General features: G+C 45.3%; 1 protein-coding gene across 1 annotated transcript in view; it reads left to right on the top strand.

Annotated features, from left to right (window-relative positions):
* The first annotated feature begins 2433 nt into the window (after positions 1 to 2433).
* Positions 2434 to 20321, top strand: part of iftap (intraflagellar transport associated protein) — a 50432-nt gene continuing 32544 nt past the window's right edge. The window contains exon 1 of the mRNA XM_078221329.1: positions 2434 to 2491. The gene's annotated coding sequence lies outside the window, so the exon portion shown is untranslated. The remainder of the gene's footprint in view (positions 2492 to 20321) is intronic.

The following is a 20321-nucleotide window of genomic DNA, read 5'->3' as shown; positions in this document are numbered from 1 at the left end:
CGTTTTTACCCAGAGGGTGGTGACGGTCTGGAATGCGCTGCCTGGGAGGGTGGTGGAGGCGGGATGCCTCATATCCTTTAACAAGTATCTGGATGAGCACTTGGTAAATCATAACATTCAGGGCTATGGACCAAATGCTGGCAGATGGGATTTGGTGGGAATTCAGGTGTTTTTAATGTGTCGGTGCAGACTCGATGGGCTGAAGGGCCTTTTCTCCGCTGTATGATTCTATGATTCTATGAACTCATTTTGTCTCTTTTCAATCCCAGCCCAGGATATGCATCATATTTTAGCTACTGTTCCATCTTTGGAATGTTACAGGCTTGGGGCCGGTGGGGGGTGGGGAGGTGGGGGGCGGGGAGGTGGGGGGCGGGGAGGTGGGGGTAGGGTTGAGTGAGGGTGGGCGGGGGTGGGGTGGGAGGAGGAGAATGTTGGCAGTGTCTCTCTCCCAACAGAGCCATGGCATTGATGCTTCTGGAAGGGTGGATTATACATTAGCTGGAGACAATGACCGAGAAACCGGTAAGTGGGAACTAGAGTAGAAATAATCCCCGTGATGGGAGAGGTTGACAGGCTGGAGTGCGATGGTATTGCTGACAAGTTCTGGAGAATTCCACTGTGTACGGCCTGCTATCTGAAACAGCCTCTCACTACAACACTCTGCTTTCTCCCCTTCACCTCAATCTCCATCCATCTCACTGCTGCCTATTCCTTTAGTCCATGCACAACATCAAATGCACTTCCCTCATCCAAATAAAAACCTCAATCCAGTTAATTAAACAGGATTTCCCCTGAACAACTCCCTGCTGGTTCTCCTTTAATATCCACACTTGTCCAATTGGCTGTTAGTTTTCTCATGGGCTTTGTTTCCCCATTGTCAACGGTAACCTGGCTGCCCTTGTGTAACATTTCTAATCCTCCAGTCCTTTGGCACTGTGGTAAACCACTGTTAGCTTATTGCCTGTCTGTGTGTGTGACATGCCTGGACATGCCCCTGCCGGCCCGGCCTGGGACTCCTCCCCCCTGGTCCAGGTATAAAGGTGACTGCTCCCCACCCCCTGCCTCAGTCTCTGGACCAGTTCATCGGCATGGGTGTGCTCCAAGTCTTTTGCTAATAAAAGCCTATTTGTTCTAGCATACAAACTAGTCTTTGCTTGATTGATAGTGCATCAGGCACCAGCCCTGCATTGAATTGGAAGATTGAGGTCAGTATCTTACCCTTTCTGTCCCCTCACAAGTAGAGACCACCTCCCCCACCCTGGGTGGCTGATCCTCCCTATGTACCTCTACTTTATCTATTTTATCTCATCTATCATTCCAGCGACCTCTTTGTGAACCCTAGCTTGGAAAATACTTTTCCCTTTTTGGGAAAGTCTGTCTCCTTGATAACCATGGCAACTATTACTTAAAGAACAGCCTTCCTGAGTAAGGTTCATGTGGTCTGAACAATAGTCAACACCTAACATGGGGAATGAGTGTACCATTGAATGAGCTCAAAGCATACAGCTAATAAAGCAACCTTGTAAATAAAGTCCCGATCATTCAGGTTGGGTCAACAATTGCAAATGCAGTTAAAGGACACACTTACACTATTTAAGTGGTTGTAACTTGTGAGTTCAATGTGCAAATATAATAGAGAGGTTGAAGGTGAACTGACATTCAGATAAATAAAATGGCCATGGTGATTTGCAACTTAAGGAATATCTCTTGCCTGAACTTGCTGGTCAATTTGAGTCATATGGAATGATATTGAGTTTACAGCAGAGACAACGGCCATTTGGCCTTTGTCAGAATGTATGTGCCACATGAATCTCATCCCACATGCTACTTCAATTGACCCTCTCAGCATCTGGGGGCTTCACCCCCACCCCCTGCTCCCCCAGTATTTATCTCGTTTCATTTTAATAAATTTGTTAGTCGCCTTGGTGACTTCTTCTGGTAGCAAGTTCTATATGGTTTGGGCAAGGAGGTTTCTCTGGAAATCCGGCGTTCCTAACATTCAAAATCAACTCCCGATGGATCCTCATATCACCACTTTGCCAGTCAGCTTATACTTGGCCTTTGTGATTTGCCTGTGCTGTGCTGTGAGGATTTGGGGCAATAAATAAGAGTTAATATTAATGTAAAATGTGTAAGAATTAGGGTAAGTTTATGTAATAGGAGTGACTAAATTAATGTGTCCCAATGACTAGCTGCTATTGAAAGCTGTCCTGTTTATTCTGCACTGTGCTATTCATGGGGTTAATTATTTGGGGTAACAATATGTTGGAGGTATTTCTGGGACATATTGTGAAGCCACAGGAGACACGAGGCCTCAATCTGTCCCCCGAAGCCAGAACGGAGATTCCGGGATGGATCTTCCCGGGGGACCATTTCTGGCGGGACCATGTCGCTCAGCCTTGTGGGAATTGTAGTTTCCGACCCCACCCACCCAGCCTACAGCTCCCGGCGTGCCCCGCGCCCCTCGGCGTTGCTCGGCGACAGGGAGAAGGTAAGAAAGCCGCAAACTGCTGCAAAATGTTCAATTGTGCGTTTTATAGAATAAAAAACCGCAGCGCAGCCTGTCATCAACAAATAACACCTGGAACAGGAGCTGGAGCTGGAACAGGAACTGGAGCTGGATCTGGAACAGGAACAGGAGCTGGAGCTGGAACAGGAGCTGGATCTGGAACAGGAGAGGGAACAGGAGCTGGAACAGGAGCTGGAGCTGGATCTGGAACAGGAGCTGGAACAGGATCTGGATCTGGAACAGGAGCTGGATCTGGAACAGGAGAGGGAACAGGAGCTGGAACAGGAGCTGGATCTGGAACAGGAGCTGGAACAGGATCTGGATCTGGAACAGGAGCTGGAACAGGAGCTGGATCTGGAACAGGATCTGGATCTGGAACAGGAGCTGGATCTGGAACAGGAGCTGGATCTGGAACAGGAGAGGGAACAGGAGCTGGAGCTGGAACAGGAGCTGGAACAGGAGCTGGAACAGGATCTGGATCTGGAACAGGAGCTGGAACAGGATCTGGATCTGGAACAGGAACTGGAACAGGAGCTGGATCTGGAACAGGAGCTGGATCTGGAACAGGAGCTGGAACAGGAGCTGGATCTGGAACAGGAGCTGGATCTGGAACAGGAGCTGGAACAGGAGCTGGATCTGGAACAGGAGCTGGAACAGGAGCTGGATCTGGAACAGGAGCTGGAACAGGAGCTGGATCTGGAACAGGAGCTGGATCTGGAACAGGAGAGGGAACAGGAGCTGGAGCTGGAACAGGAGCTGGATCTGGAACAGGAGCTGGAACAGGATCTGGATCTGGAACAGGAGCTGGAACAGGAGCTGGATCTGGAACAGGATCTGGAACAGGATCTGGATCTGGAACAGGAGCTGGATCTGGAACAGGAGCTGGATTTGGAACAGGAGAGGGAACAGGAGCTGGAGCTGGAACAGGAGCTGGAACAGGAGCTGGAACAGGATCTGGATCTGGAACAGGAGCTGGAACAGGATCTGGATCTGGAACTGGATCAGGAACAGGAGCTGGATCTGGAACAGGAGCTGGAGCTGGAACAGGAGCTGGAACAGGAGCTGGATCAGGAACAGGAGCTGGATCTGGAACAGGAGATGGAACAGGAACTGGAACAGGATCTAGATCAGGATCAGGATCTTTGTCAGGATCAGAATCAGGATCAGGTTTTGGGTCAGGATCTGGATCTAGATCAGGATCTGGGTCTGGATCTAGACCAGGATCTGGGTCTGTATCAGGATCTGGATCTAGATCGGGATCAGGATCTGGATCTAGATCAGGGTCAGGATCTGGGTCATGATCAGGATCTGGATCTACATCAGGATCAGGTTCTGGGTCAGGTTCTGGATCAGGATCAGGAGCAGTGCAATGTCTTGGATACTCTCCCACATTCCGCACCTTCACCGCAATCACTTTCCCACTTTCACAGAGTGACAACAGGTGCGAATAAAACCAAAACCTTATTAGTTAGGGGAAATGTTAGGGGGAAGTTTTTCACTCAGAGGGTGGTGGGCGAGTGGAGTCGGCTGCCGTCAGTGGTGGTGGAGGCAAACTCAATAGGGTCTTTTAAGAGACTCCTGGATGAGTACATGGGACTTAATAGGATTGAGGGTTATAGGTAGGCCTAAAAGGTAGGGATATGTTCGGCACAACTTGTGGGGCCGAAGGGCCTGTTTTGTGCTGTCGTTTTCTATGTTTCTATGTTTCTATCACAAAGTGGCCAATTTCTGTTCCTTTCTGGGGTGTTATTGGCTGGGCCAGCAGTTATTGTCCATCCCTAATTCTGCTGTGAGCCACCTTGAACCACTGCAGTCCCTGTAGTGTAGGTACACCCACTATGCTGTCAGGGAGGGAATTCCAACATTTTGACCCAGTGACAGTGAAGGAGCGACTGATATATTTCCAAATCAGGATGGTGAGTGACTTGGAGGGGAACGTCCAGATGGTGGTGTTCCCATGTATCTGCTGCTCTTGTCCTTGTAGATGGCAGCCGTGTGTACTATCCACTGCAGCAACTCATCAAGTTCCTTAGCACCTTCCAAACTCATAACAAAGTACTGTTCTTTGTTCTTTGATAGTGGTCATGAGTTTGGAAGGTGCTGCCTAAGGAACTTGGTGAGTTGCTGCCATGCATCTTGTAAATGGTGCACACGGCTGTCGCTGTGCATCAGTTGTGGAGGGAGTGAATGTTTGTCGAGGGGTCGCAATCAAGCGGGCTGCTTTGTCCAGGATGGTATTGAGCTTCTTGAGTGTTGTTGGAGCTACACTCATCCAGACAAGTGGAGAGTATTCCATTACATTCCTGATTTGGGCCTTGTAGATAGTGGATAGGTTTTGGGAAGTCAGGAGGTGAGTTACTTGCTGCAGTATTCCTAGCCTCTGACCAGCTCTGGTAGCCACATCTGTTTATGGCTAGTCCAGTTCAGTTTTGGGTCAATGTTAATCTTTAGCATGTTGACAGTGGGGGATTCAGTGATGGTGATTCGATTCTCTCTTGTTGGAGATGGTTCCTAGTACTTGTGGCGTGAATGTTATTGCCACTTGTCAGCTCAAAGCTGGATATTGTTTAGGTCTTGTTGATACTCAGGATATGTTTCCTCTTGTGGGGGAAGATGAGAAGTAGGGGACATAGTTTAAAAATTAGAGATCTCTATTTCAAGATGGAAATGAGGAGAAACTTTTTCTCCCAAAGGGGGTGATTGCTGCTTGGAAGCAGCGGAGGCTGGGTCTCTGGATTTATTTAAGGCAGAGTTGGACAGAATTCTGTTAGGCAAGGGAATCAAGAGTGATGGGGGCCACACAGGAGTGTGGGACTGAGATCAGCCATGATCTTATTGAATGGTGAAGCAGGCTACAGCGGCTGAGTGGCCGATTGCTGCTCCCATGTTCCTACATTCAGCTGAACAGTTGAACTATGGCACTTCTGACAGTGCAGTGCTCCCTCGGTGCATCACTGAATTGTCAGTCTTGTCCTTGTACAAACAAACATCCTCGTGTGTTTGGAAGACATACTGTAGTAATATACAGTACATGAAGGCCCTCTGCTGCTTATCTCTGCCCTCTGCCCTTTATCTCAGTACTCTGCTGTATACGAAGGGCCTCTGCTGTTCCCTCATTATATATTGAAGAGACTCACCATCAGGGTGCAATGTGTTTGTCAGTTTTGAGTTACTCTGTTTTTTATTTTCTATACTGTATCCAGCCTACAGTATGGATATAAAAACATAGAAACATAGAAAACTACAGCACAAAACAGACCCTTCGGCCCCACAAATTGTGCCGAACATATCCCTACCTTTTGGGCCTACCTATAAACCTCCATCCTATTAAGTCCCATGTACTCATCCAGGAGTCTCTTAAAAGACCCGATTGAGTTTGCCTCCACCACCACTGACGGCAGCCGATTCCACTCGCCCACCACCCTCTGTGTGAAGAAATTCCCCCGAACATTTCCCCTGTACCTACCCCCTAGCACCTTAAACCTGTGTCCTCTTGTAGCAGACATTTCCACCCTGGCAAAAAGCCTCTGAGAGTCCACCCTGTTAATATCTTATATACCTCTATTAGGTCTCCTCTCATCCTACGTCTCTCCAAGGAGAAAAGACCGAGCTCCCTCAGCCTATCCTCATAAGGCATGCCACTCAATCCAGGCAACATCCGTGTAAATCTCCTCTGCACCCTTTCAATCTTTTCCACATCCTTCCTGTAATGAGGTGACCAGAACTGAGCACAGTACTCCAAGTGGGGTCTGACGAGGGTCTTATATAGCTGCATCATTATCCCCGGACTCCTAAACTCAATCCCTCGATTGATAAAGGTCAGCGGGGCCGATTTTAGAGTCCTATGGACCCGGACCCCAAGGTCCTTCTGATCCTCTACAGTACTAAGAGTCTTTCCCTTTATATTGTACTCCTTCATCCCATTTGACCTGCCAAAATGGACCACTACGCATTTATCTGGGTTGAAGTCCATCTGCCACTTGTCCGCCCAGTCTTGCATCCTATCTATGTCCCTCTGTAACTTCTGACATCCCTCCAGACTATCCACAACCCTACCAACCTTCGTGTCGTCGGCAAACTTACCAACCCATCCCTCCATTTCCTCATCCAGGTCATTTATGAAAATGACAAACAGCAAGGGTCCCAGAACAGATCCCTGGGGCACACCACTGGTGACCGACCTCCAATTAGAAAAAGACCCATCTATACACACTCTCTGCCTCCTTTGGGCAAGCCAGTTCTGGATCCACCGGGCAGCAGCAGCCCCTTGGATCCCATGCCCTCTCACTTTTTCTAGAAGCCTTGCACGGGGGACCTTATTTTTACATTTACAACATCTTGCATTAACAGTTTTGTTGTGGACCATTTTCTCCTTTGAATTCTAACATTCCTGCTCTTGTCTTTAGGCTTGGTGCATGTGAAAAATAAGTTTCAGTGAGGGGGAGGTGATGGCCTCGTGGTATTATCGCTAGACTATTAATCCAGAAACTCAGCTAATGTTCTGGGGACCCAGGTTTGAATCCCGCCACGGAATTTGAATTCAGTAAAAGAAATCTGGAATTAAGAATCTATATGAAACCCGTCCAGTTCACTAATGTCCTTTAGGGAAGGAAATCTGCCATCCTTACCTGGTGTGGCCTACACGTGACTCCTGAGCCACAGCAATGTGGTTGACTCTCAACTGTCCTCTGAACCAAGAGCAACTAGGGATGGGCAATAAAAGCTGGCCATGAATAATAAAAAAAGGGTTTTCTTCTGAAATACAGTTCATTGCAGGTTGGCCTCAGTGGTATTTGTTGCAATGAAAGATGGTGTTAACCACTAAACCACCTGCAAGGCTGAGGAATCCACTTGGCAGTGTTTGTATTAGAACCAGTTTTTAAAAAAAAGAGTTTGGTTTGCCTTCACAAACCGATGCAGCAGCATCCGTTTTTACAGAAATCTGACAATATCACGCCATTATCATTTCTAGAACCGTTCCTAGTATTTTTAATATGGAATTTAGATTGAAATTCTTCAGTCTCTGAGTAAATAATTAACTTGGACACAATCAGCATGTTAAATAACGGGAATTCGCCACCAACCAGCAAGCGGCAGAAAATGGGCCTCTTGCCCATGTTCTGAAGGTGTTTGTGTAAATGGAAAATCTTCATTAGTTACGGAATGGATAATGAGAGGATCATGCCTACTTTTTAAAGTAATTAGTCTTATCCCAGAAATACAATGTTTTAAATATCTCCCGAAGTCTACTTGCACGGTTTAAAACAACAGTTAAAAAACTCAAAATGCAGATTATTTTAATCGAGCAGATGTAATTTTACATGAATGTAAAAACAAATGATGAGGAAATCTACAGGAATTTTGAATGATTTATTGTTTTAAGTTTAAAGTTTATTTATTAGCGTCACAAGTAGGCTTACATTAACACCTCAATGAAGTTGCTGTGAAAATCCCCCAATCGCCACACTCTGGCGCCTGTTCAGGTACTCTGAGGGAGAATTTAGCATGGCCAATGCATCTAACCAGCACATCTTTCGTACTGTGGGAGGAAACCGGAGCACCCGGAGGAAACCCATGCGGACACGGGGAGAACGTGCAGACTCCACACAGTCACCCAAGCCGGGAATCGAACCTTGGTCCCTGGCGTTGTGAGGCAGCAGTGCTATCCACTGTGCCACCGTGCCGCCCATATTGGGTGAATTGGGTAGTTTGGCATTTATTTTGATCTGTCATTTCTTTATTAGGTGTCAGCTCTGGCTCAGTTATAAACTCTCAGCTGCAATGTTAACCCGTTCACGCCGGCGGGATTTTCCCATCCTGCTGCAGTGAACAGAGATTTGGCTGGGTGCCAGATTCACTGACCTCGCTGCAGCAGGAGCGTGGCATGAACGGCCGGTAAGATCACACTCAACATCTTTGAGGCAGCAAGTTGTGGGTTCAATCCCACTGCAGAGACTTGAGCACATTACCCTGTCTGATACTTAAGTGCAATACTGGAGAATTGCTGCACTGTTGGTGGTACTACCTTTTGGATGATATTTTAATCTCTGAACTGAATGTAAACAATCAGTGCTATACTTGAGGAGGTTATTCTAGTGTCCTGATCAACATTTATTCCAGAACCCAGTGCTCCAAGTGGCTACAGGAAGGCACTGGGCCTGCTCACTGAATTTAAATATTTGGATTTGTTAGATCCAGCTGACTGAACTAGCAGTTTTACTTTCAGAGTGTAGCTTTTATTCAGATCAGTTTAGATTTTAGCTGTTCACTATTATTGAATCCTTCAGCAGTTTGAAGTGGGAACAGCAAACAGTTGATCTTCACGTTTTTCTTCATCAGTACATACAGTGGAGTAGAGAGTCTTCTATTCCTCTATGTTTACTGGTTTAGAATTAAAAACACTGTTGCCCATTGAGTCTGCACCAACTCTCTGAAAAAGCATGTTACCCAGGCCAATCCCATCCCCCGCCCTATCCTCATAAACCCGTGCTTTTACCATGGGTAATCCCCACCTAACCTGCACATCTTTGGCCACTAAGGGGCAATTTAGCATGGCCAATCCACCTAACCAGCACGTCTTTCGGACAGTGGAAGGAAACCGGAGCACCTGGAGGAAACCCACACAGACACAGGGAGAATGTGCAAACTCCACACAAATAATGACCCAAGGCTGGAGTCAAACCCAGGTCCCTGATGCTGTGAGGCAGCAGTGCTAACCACTGTGCCACCGTGCCGCACATTGTCAAGGAGATAATGTGCAGAATAGATTTCTGTTTGCAGTTTTCATGGTTAATGATAACCACGGCAGACTGGGTACTAACTAATATTTTCCTTTGATTAAGTATCATCTAAAATTCAGCATTTACACAGAATTTGCTTTGTCCAAATTTATAATTAGTCTGACTTTAGCAGGTAGAGTAACCCTTGGTTACTCTGCGGAGACCTTTCAGATATTTGCACTTTTTGAAAAGGCATCGAGCCAACCTCCAGTTTGTTAATTTTATTGCTATTGTAGAAACAGAAGAAGTTTGTGGACTGTCCTTCCTTGAATCTCCTTCTTGTTTTCTCTATTTTCCCTTACTCAGTTTCACATTGGCCAACCCTGGTATCTCACCTATCTGACCAGTCTCCATGTCTAAGACCAGCCTTGATTATGGAGAGAGTTTACCTCTCCAAATATCAACACTGCCAAGGTGTAAACAACTACAACCGTCATTTTAATGTGATTTAGATTTAACTTTGAGGCAGTTACAATTGGAAACTAACTGACCTATTAAAGAGTTTAAATTCAAACCCCCTGCCATGGGGATCGTAGTGGGTGAGGGGCGGAACATGCAAAGGTGTGTTGACCTCGGGCGGGATTTTCAGGTTTTGGGCCGAGCACGACTGGAAAATCCCACCCAAAATGTTTGTTCTTAGACTGTGACTTAAACAGATTACAGGATAACTAAATGATATTTACAGTATTTCAAAAACTGGACCGTATAGACCAGCATATACCAGAGGTCGGAACATCATCAAATTTAAATTAAAATGGTTGTCGAGAGTTGTTTTTCAAACTGGAGGCCTGTGACCAGCGGTGTGCCTCAGGGATCAGTACTGGGTCCAGTGCTGTTATTTGTCATTTATGTTAATGATTTGGATGCGAATATAGGAGGCACGGTTAGTAAGTTTGCAGATGACACTAAGATTGGTGGCATAGTGGACAGTGAAGAAAGTTATCTCCAATTGCAAAGGGATCTTGATCAATTGGGCCAGTGGGCTGACGAATGGCAGATGGAGTTTAATTTAGATAAATGCGAGGTGATGCATTTTGGTAGATTGAACCAGGGCAGGACTTACTCAGTTAATGGTAGGGCATTGGGAAGAGTTACAGAACAAAGAGATCTAGGGGTACATGTTCATAGCTCCTTGAAAGTGGAGTCACAGGTGGACAGAGTGGTGAAGAAGGCATTCGGCATGCTTAGTTTAATCGGTGAGAACATTGAATACAGGAGTTGGAATATCTTGTTGAAGTTATACAAGACATTGGTAAGGCCACACTTGGAATACTGTGTGCAATTCTGGTCACCCTATTATAGAAAGAATATTATTAAACTAGAAAGAGTGCAGAAAAGATTTACTAGGATGCTACCGGGACTTGATGGTTTGAGTTATAAGGAGAGGCTGGATAGACTGGGACTTTTTTCTCTGGTGAGTCGGAGGTTTAGAGGTGATCTTATAGAGGTCTATAAAATAATGAGGGGCACAGATCAGCTAGATAGTCAATATCTTTTCCCAAAGGTAGGGGAGTCTAAAACTAGAGGGCATAGGTTTAAGGTGAGAGGGGAGAGATACAAAAGTGTCCAGAGGAGCAATTTTTTCACACAGAGGGTGGTGAGTGCCTGGAACAAGCTGCCAGAAGTAGTAGTAGAGGCGGGTACAATTTTGTCTTTTAAAAAGCATTAGATAGTTACATGGGTAAGATGGGTATAGAGGGATATGGGCCAAATGCTGGCAAATGGGATCAGCTTCGTGGTTTTTAAAAAAAAGGGCGGCATGGACAAGTTGGGCCGAAGGGCCTGTTTCCATGCTGTAAACCTCTATGACTCACTGACTCTAACTCTTCTTACAATTTGGGCTAAAGAAATGGGTACTTGTCATTGTCTGTATTTATGTTAAATCTATTTCAGTTGACCTTTTATCTCTATCTCTGTGCTAAGTGTATTTCAAGTTACCTTAACTTTCTTCCAATACAGTGACAGTTGTCAAATATAGTTTTTGATTGCTGTCTTTTCTGGTTCCAGGTTTCCTTCGAATAAGACTTGAGTAGATTAACTATCAGTCTATTGTATCTCTGATCCATTTTACTGACTGCATTACTATTCTTTGAATGCAGAAATTAAGCGTGATTGGTATCAGTTAGATATTTATATATTAGTACAGTATGAGATCTTCACTGTTAGAGAGAGAGGAAATAGACCTATACAATGACATGATCCTTCTCCCACTCAATTTTCTGAGTCACAAATGGTAATTACTTTAGTGTCTGAACTTTTTTTCCAGTTTGTCCCTTCTTAATATATAACATAACCATAACATTAATGGATAGAGTTTTGTAATAAATTGTATTTAGTATTTTTCTGCGCTAAGTTATTTATGCAGAGACTGGCTCCGATTATAATAATTCCTGGCCAACACTCAGCAACTTCCCTATACATCCAAAGACTTTGATTAATCAGTCACTGACAAGAGCCTTTCAAAACAGTCACGCTATTTTAAATATGTAATAAATCTATCGACACACATGATTGCAATGGGCTGGAGCAGCCACTGTGGCAGGACAGTACCCTTACCTCCAATCAATGTTTTTACCCGTACAGCACAAAGCGTTTTAGGAGACTGAACTTGCTTGTAGAATGAGAAGTTGCAGAAAACTTGGTAAATACTCTGCATAAGTCAGCGTTGCAGAATTTTGAGAGTTTACAGCTGGGTGCAGATGGTACCAGGCACTATTCTGATGCGAGTGGCTGTCTGATTGCTGCTGTACAGCAGATGCAACAATGATGTGGTAAATGTATAAGATAACCAGGACATCAATGAGTACACAGCTATCTGCTAGGTTTAATCTTAAATCCTTTAACACTCACACCCTCCCAAAACTTGGTAAAATCCTTCAAAGGAAGTTTCCTTAGTTATCTTACTATTAATCTCATTTTAAATGAAAGCCAGGGTTTAAGCGTTAAGGAGAGACTTTCTGCTGGTTCTTGCCAACAATATCAGCATAATCTGGATGGAATTGGACAAAGCAGCAGAATGTAATTGAGACATTCGAAATGCTTTTACACTGGGTTCAATATTCAGTCTGACTCCATACATTCAGTTGAGAGATTCCCACTGATTCTGCTTTGCAGGGAGAGCTCTTCAAGTTGCTCTTATTTTTTTAGCTGTTACAGGTGCAGGCCCATTTTAAGTTTATCGTGTCAAAAAGTATTTATTAAGGAACTGACTTGTGTACATCAAGAAACCAGCAAATAGTTCATATAGTATTTTAGAGTCAAGTTTAGTGATTTGAAATCAAGCTACATACAGATGGAGGGTTGCATTCCCTTATTATCAATGCTTAATTTTAGTGATTAACCCATTTTCAGCGAGATTAATAAAACTGCAGAACACCTTTGCTCTGCCCGTAAACATGAGCCTGACCTTCCTGTCACTGCCATTGGAACTCAGCATCTTGCTTTCCTGCCCATATTTCTGTCCTCGGATAATGCGATGCTCCAGTGAAGCCCAACGCAAACTGGAGGAACAGCACCTCATCTTCTGATGAGGCACTTTACAGCAAAACAAAGAACAAAGAACAATACAGCACAGGAACAGGCCCTTCGGCCCTCCAAGCCCACGCCGCTCCCTGGTCCAAACTAGACCATTCTTTTGTATCCCTCCATTCCCACTCCGTTCATGTGGCTATCTAGATAAGTCTTAAACGTTCCCAGTGTGTCCGCCTCCACCACCTTACCCAGCAGCGCATTCCAGGCCCCCACCACCCTCTGTGTAAAATACGTCCTTCTGATATCCGTGTTAAACCTCCCCCCCCTCACCTTGAACCTATGACCCCTCGTGAACGTCACCACCGACCTGGGGAAAAGCTTCCCACCGTTCACCCTATCTATGCCTTTCATAATTTTATACACCTCTATTAGGTCACCCCTCATCCTCCGTCTTTCCAGTGCGAACAACCCCAGTTTACCCAATCTCTCCTCATAACTAAGCCCATCCATACCAGGCAACATCCTGGTAAACCTCCTCTGCACTCTCCCTAAAGCCTCCACATCCTTCTGGTAGTATGGCGACCAGAACTGGACGCAGTATTCCAAATGCGGCCGAACCAACGTTCTATACAACTGCAACATCCGAACCCCAACTTTTATACTCTATGCCCCATCCTATAAAGGCAAGCATGCCATATGCCTTCTTCACTACCTTCTCCACCTGAGACGTCACCTTCAAGGATCTGTGGACTTGCACACCCAGGTCCCTATGCATAGCTACACCCTTTATGGTTCTGCCATTTATCGTGTAGCTCCCCCCCTACGTTAGTTCTACCAAAATGCATCACTTCGCATTTATCTGGATTGAACTCCATCTGCCATTTCTTTGCCCAAATTTCCAGCCTATCTATATCCTTCTGTAGCCTCTGACAATGTTCCTCACTATCTGCAAGTCCAGCCATTTTCGTGTCGTCCGCAAACTTACTGATCACCCCAGTTACACCTTCTTCCAGATCGTTTATATAAATCACAAACCGCAGAGGTCCCAATACAGAGCCCTGCGGAACACCACTAGTCACAGGCATCCAGCCGGAAAAAGACCCTTCCACTACCACCCTCTGTCTTCTGTGACCAAACCAGTTCTCCACCCATCTAGCCACCTCCCCCTTTATCCCATGAGATCCAACCTTTTGCACCAACCTACCATGAGGGACCTTGTCAAACACTTTACTAAAGTTCATATAGACGACATCCACGGCCCTTCCCTCGTCAACCATTCTAGTCACTTCTTCAAAAAACTCCACCAGGTTAGTGAGGCATGACCTCCCTCTCCGGCCTTCCGGTCTCAACATTGAGCTCAACTTTAGACTGTAATCTTTTTCCTCCATTTTGACCGTTTTCTTAAGTATCCCAAACACTTTTAGTCCTAATCCCCTCCCCTCCCCCGCCCTGCCTTTCTCACTTGTTCTTTAGTTTTGCTTTGCACTCAGCACTGATCTTTACTCTTCCATTATTGTTCCTTCTGTGGCCAACAGGTCCGAGCATTGGACTTGAACCTGGAGCTTCTGGTCCAGTGGTCGGGGAGCTATCACTATGCCACATGGCCTCATGTTTATTCAGTAACCAGACATCAAAAGCATTCAGATGACAGCTCAATGTGGTGAATAGATACAGAAGGTGCTCAGGATTAGTTGTTAATAGCACCGTTAGATTATAAAGAGGTTTTTGTGTTGCAGTGGACACTGTCCTTGTCGAAGAGCCAGAAGCTCTGGGTTCAAGTCCCACTCCAGAATTTGATGGCCTAGGAAGGTGCATTCATGAGACAGTCAAATAGGTTAACTATCAACCCCTATCAATCCTTACAAAACATGCCAATGGCAGGCAGTGAGAATGGGAGAGATTTCTCCTCAACCATGTGATGGAAAGAACATTGGAGCCTTGGCCATCACTATCCATTGCTCCAGACTACAACATGCAGGGAAAAGTTCATGTTGCCTCAGCAACTTGGACTCCCTGAGTGAACTGGAGCATACTATCACCCCTCTTGATTCTGAGTTTATAGAATTCATAAGATAATTGTAGGCATAATGTGGGACTGCTATTGGCAGCATTCTCAACTTAATTTCCATAGAAATAGTCACTACTTTATTAGACAAATTTGCTAATGCTTAACAAGTTAAGTATTAATATTCTAAATTGGGGCAAGGCCAATTTTGATGGTATCAGGCAGGAACTTTCAAACGTTAATTGGGGGAGTCTGTGGGAAGGAAAAGGGACGTCTGGTAAGTGGGAGGCTTTCAAAAGTGTGTTAACCAGTGTTCAGGGTAAACACATTCCTCTTAGAGTGAAGGGCAAGGCTGGCAGAAGTCGGGAACCCTGGATAACTCGGGATATTGAGGCCCTGATCAAGAAGAAGAAAGAGGCACATGACGTGCATAGGCAGCTGGGATCAAGTGAATCCCTTGAAGAGTATCGGGGGTGTAGGAGTAGAGTTAAGAGAGAAATCAGGAGGGCAAAAAGGGGACACAAAATTGTTTTGGCAGATAAGGCAAAGGAGAATCCAAAGAGCTTCTACAAATACATAAAGGGCAAAAGAGCAACAAGGGAGATAGTAGGGCCTCTTAAGGATCAACAAGGTAATCTATGTGTGGATCCACAAGAGATGGGTGAGATCCTAAATGAATATTTCTCATCAGTATTCACTGTTGAGAAAAGCATGGATGTTAGGGAACTTGGGGAATTAAATATTGATGTCTTGAGTGTACATATTACAGAGAAGGAGGTGTTGGAAGTCTTAAAGCGCATCAAGGTAGATAAATCTGCGGGACCTGATGAGGTATATCCCAGGACGTTGTGGGAGGCTAGGGAGGAAATTGCGGGTCCCCTAGCCGAGATATTTGAATCATCGATAGCCACGGGTGAGGTGCCTGAAGATTGGAGAGTGGCAAATGTTGTGCCTTTCTTTAAAAAGGGCTGCAGGGAAAAGCCTGGAAACTACAGGTGCAAAAGGTTAAATCTCACGGGATAAAAGGTGAGCTAGCTAGATGGGTGTAGAACTAGCTTAGCCATAGAAGACAGAGGGTAACAGTGGAGGGGTCTTTTTCCGGTTGGAGGTCTGTGACTAGTGATGTTCCGCAGGGCTCTGTATTGGGACCTCTGCTGTTTGTGATATATATAGATGATTTGGAGGAAGATGTACCTGGTGTGATCAGTAAGTTAGCGGACGACACAAAGATTGCTGGAGTTGTGGACAGTGATGAACATTGTCAGAGAATACAGCAGGATATAGATAGGCTGGAACATTGGGCGGAGAAATGGCAGATGGAATTTAATCCAGATAAATGCGAAGTGATGCATTTCGGTAGATCTAATGTAAGGGGGAGCTATACAATAAATGGCAGAACCATCAGGAGTATAGACACACAGACGGACCTAGGTGTACAAGTCCACAGATCCTTAAAGATGGCAGCACAGGTGGAGAGGGTGGTCAAGAAGGCATATGGCATGCTTGCCTTTATTAGACAGGGCGTAGAATATAAAAGTCGGCATATGATGTTGCAGCTGTATAGAACGTTGGTTAGGCCACATTTGGAATACTGCGTCCAGTTCTGGTCGCCACACTACCAGAAGGACGTGGAGGCTTTGGAGAGAGTGCAGAAGAGGTTTACCAGGATGTTGCCTGGTATGGAGGGTCTTAGCTATGAGGAGAGATTGGGTAAACTGGGGTTGTTCTCCCTGGAAAGACGGAGGATGAGGGGCGACCTAATAGAGGTCTATAAAATTATGAAGGGCATAGATAGGGTGAACAGTGGGAAGCTTTTTCCCAGGTCGGAGGTGATGAACACAAGGGGTCACGATTTCAAGGTGAGGGGGGCAAGGTTCAACACAGATGTCATGGGGACGTATTTTACACAGAGGGTGGTGGGGGCCTGGAATGCACTGCCAGGCAAGGTGGTGGAGGCGGACATGCTGGGATCGTTTAAGACTTATCGAGATAACCACATGAACAGACTGGGAATAGAGGGATACAAACGAATGGTCTAGTTGGGCACATGAGCGGCGCCGAAGGGCTTATTCCTGTGCTGTATTGTTCTTTGTCCTTTGTTCTTTTGTTCTTTACAGGCCAGTTAGCCTCACATCTGTGGTGGGTAAATTGTTGGAAGGTATTTTGAGAGACAGGATCTACAGGCATTTAGAGACGCAAGTACAGATTAGGGACAGTCAGCATGGCTTTGTGAGTGGAAAATCATGTCTCACAAATTTAATTGAGTTTTTTGAAGGGGTAACCAAGGAGGTAGATGAGGGCAGTGCAGTTGACGTTGTCTACATGGACTTTAGCAAGGCCTTTGACAAGTTACCACATGGTAGGTTGTTGCATAAAGTTAAATCTCATGGGATCCAGGGTGAGGTATCTAAATGGATACAAAATTGGCTTCTTGACAGAAGCCAGAGGGTGGTTGTAGAGAATTGTTTTTCAAACTGGAGGCCTGTGACCAGCGGTGTGCCTCAGGGATCAGTGCTGGGCCCACTGTTATTTGTCATTTATATTAATGATTTGGATGAGAATATAGGGGGCATGGTTAGTAAGTTTTCAGATGACACCAAGATTGGTGGCATGGTGGACAGTGAGGAAGGTTATCTCCAATTGCAGCGGGATCTTGATCAATTGGGCCAGTGGGCTGACAAATGGCAGATGGAGTTTAATTTAGACAAATGCGAGGAAATGCATTTTGGTAGATTGAACCAGCGCAGGACTTACTCAGTTCATGGTAGGGCGTTGGGGTGAGTTACAGAACAAAGAGATCGAGGGGTACATGTTCATAGCTCCTTGAAAGTGGAGTCACTGGTGGACAGAGTGGTGAAGAAGGCATTCGGCATGCTTGGTTTCATTGGTCAGAACATTGAATACAGGAGTTGGGACGTCTTGTTGAAGTTGTACAAGACATTGGTAAGGCCACACTTGGAATACTGTGTGCAATTCTGGTCACCCTATTATAGAAAGGATAGTATTAAACTAGAAAGAGTGCAGAAAAGATTTACTGGGATGCTACCGGGACTTGATGGATTGAGTTATAAGGAGAGGCTGGATAGACTGGGACTTTTTTCTCTGGAGCGTAGGAGGCTGAGGGGTGATCTTATAGAGGTCTATAAAATAATGAGGGACATAGATCAGCTAGATAGTCAATATCTTTTCCCAAAGGTAGGGGAGTCTAAAACTGGAGGGCATAGGTTTAAGGTGAGAGGGGAGAGATACAAAAGTGTCCAGAGGGGCAATGTTTTCACACAGAGGGTGGTGAGTGTCTGGAACAAGCTGCCAGAGGTAGTAGTAGAGGCGGGTACAATTTTATCTTTTAAAAAGCATTTAGATAGTTACATGGGTACGATGGGTATAGAGAGATATGGGTCAAATGTGGGCAATTGGGATTAGTTAAGGGGTTTTAAAAAAAAATAAGGGTGGCATGGACAAGTTGGGCCGAAGGGCCTGTTTTCATGCTGTAAACCTCTATGACTCTATGATTCTATGACTAGTCAATAATTGAAAATTGGCTAGTGAGGTGAAATTCGGCTGCTTATAGTGGCCCCACTTGTCCTGACGGGAATGCAGGTGAACAAAGAACAAAGAACAATACAGCACAGGAACAGGCCCTTCGGCCCTCCAAGCCTGCACCGATCATATGTTCCTAACTAGACCATCCGTTTGTATCCCTGTATTCCCAGTCTGTTCATGTGGCTATCTTGATAATTCTTAAATGATCCTAGCGTGTCTGCCTAAACCACCTTGCTTGGTAGTGCATTCCAGGACCCCACCACCCTCTGTGTAAAATACGTCCCCCGTATGTCTGTATTGAACCTTGCCCCCCTTACCTTGAACTTGTGACCCCTTGTGTTTGTCATTTCTGACCTGGGAAAAAGCTTCCAATTGTTCACCCTATCTATGCCCTTCATAATTTTCTAAACGTCTATTAGGTCGCCCCTCAACCTCCGTTTTTCCAGGGAGAACAACCCTAGTTTACTCAATCTCTCCTCATAGCTAATACCCTCCATTCCAGGCAACATCCTGGTAAACCTTTTCTGCACTCTCTCCAAAGCCTCTACGTCCTTCTGGTTGTGTGGCGACCAGAACAGGACGCAGTATTCCAAATGTGGCCTAACCAACATTCTATACAGCTGCAACATCATATGCCGACTTTTATACTCTATGCCCCGTCCAATAAAGGCAAGCATGCCATATGCCTTCTTCACCCCCTTTTCCACCTGTGCTGCCACATTTAAGGATCTGTGGACTTGTACACCCAGGTCCCTCTGTGTGTCTATACACCTGATGGTTCTGCCATTTGTTGTATAGCTCCCCCCTGCATTAGATCTACCAAAATGCATCACTTCGCATTTATCTGGATTAAATTCCATCTGCCATTTCTCCGCCCAATTTTCCAGCCTATCTATATCCTGCTGTATTCTCTGACAATGTTCATCACGATCCACAACTCCAGCAATCTTTGTGTCGGACGCAAACTTACTGATCACACCAGCTACATCTTCTTCCAAATCATTTACATATATCACAAACAGCAGAGGTCTCAGTACAGTGCCCTGCGGAACACCACTAGTCACCGACCTCCAATCAGAAAAAGATCCCTCCACTGCTACCCTCTGTCTTCTATGGCCAAGCCAGTTCTGTACCCATCTAGCTAATTCACCTTTGATCCCGTGAGATTTAACCTTTTGCACCAGCCTGCCATGAGAGACCTTGTCAAATGCTTTACTAAAATCCATGTCGACAACATCCACGGCCCTTCCCTCGTCAATCATTTTTGTCACCTCCTCAAAAAACTCAACCAAATTTGTGAGGCATGACCTCCCTCGTACAAAACCATGTTGTCTATCGCTAATGAGATTATTCAGTTCTAAATGTACATAGATCCTATCTCTAAGAATCTTCTCCAATAATTTCTCTACCGTGGACGTCAAGCTCACTGGCCTATAATTACCCGGGTTATCCTTGCTACCCTTCTTAAGTAATGGGACCACATTTGCTATCCTCCAATCCTCTGGGACCTCACCTGTGTCCAATGAAAAAACAAAGATTTATGTTAGAGGCCCAGCAATTTCATCTCTTGTCTCTCTCAGTAATCTAGGACAGATGCCATCTGGCCCTGGGGATTTGTCTACCTTAATGCTTCCTGAAACACCTAACACTTCCTCCCTTGTAATTGACATTTGTTCTAATGGGTCTACACATCCCTCTGAGACACTACCAATCAACGTGTCCCTCTCCTTTGTGAATACTGATGCATAGCATTCATTTAGCATCTCACCTACTTCCTTGGGTTCTAAGCATGATTCCCCTCCTTTGTTCTTGAGAGGTCCGACTCTCTGACAACCCTCTTGTTCCTAACGTATGTATAAAATGCATTTCGATTCTCCTTAATCCTGTCTGCCAAGGACATTTCGTGACCCCTTTTTGCCCTTCTAACTCCCTGTTTGAGCTCTTTTCTACTTTCTCTGTGTTCCTCCAGTGCTTCATCTGTTTTTAGCTGCCTGGACCTTATGTATGCCTCTTT

This window comes from Mustelus asterias, chromosome 9 (assembly GCF_964213995.1).
Source record: "Mustelus asterias chromosome 9, sMusAst1.hap1.1, whole genome shotgun sequence".
Taxonomy (NCBI): Eukaryota; Metazoa; Chordata; class Chondrichthyes; order Carcharhiniformes; family Triakidae; genus Mustelus; species Mustelus asterias.
The sequence above is the reverse complement of the archived record's forward strand: the minus strand, read 5'-3'. Positions and strand labels throughout refer to the sequence as shown.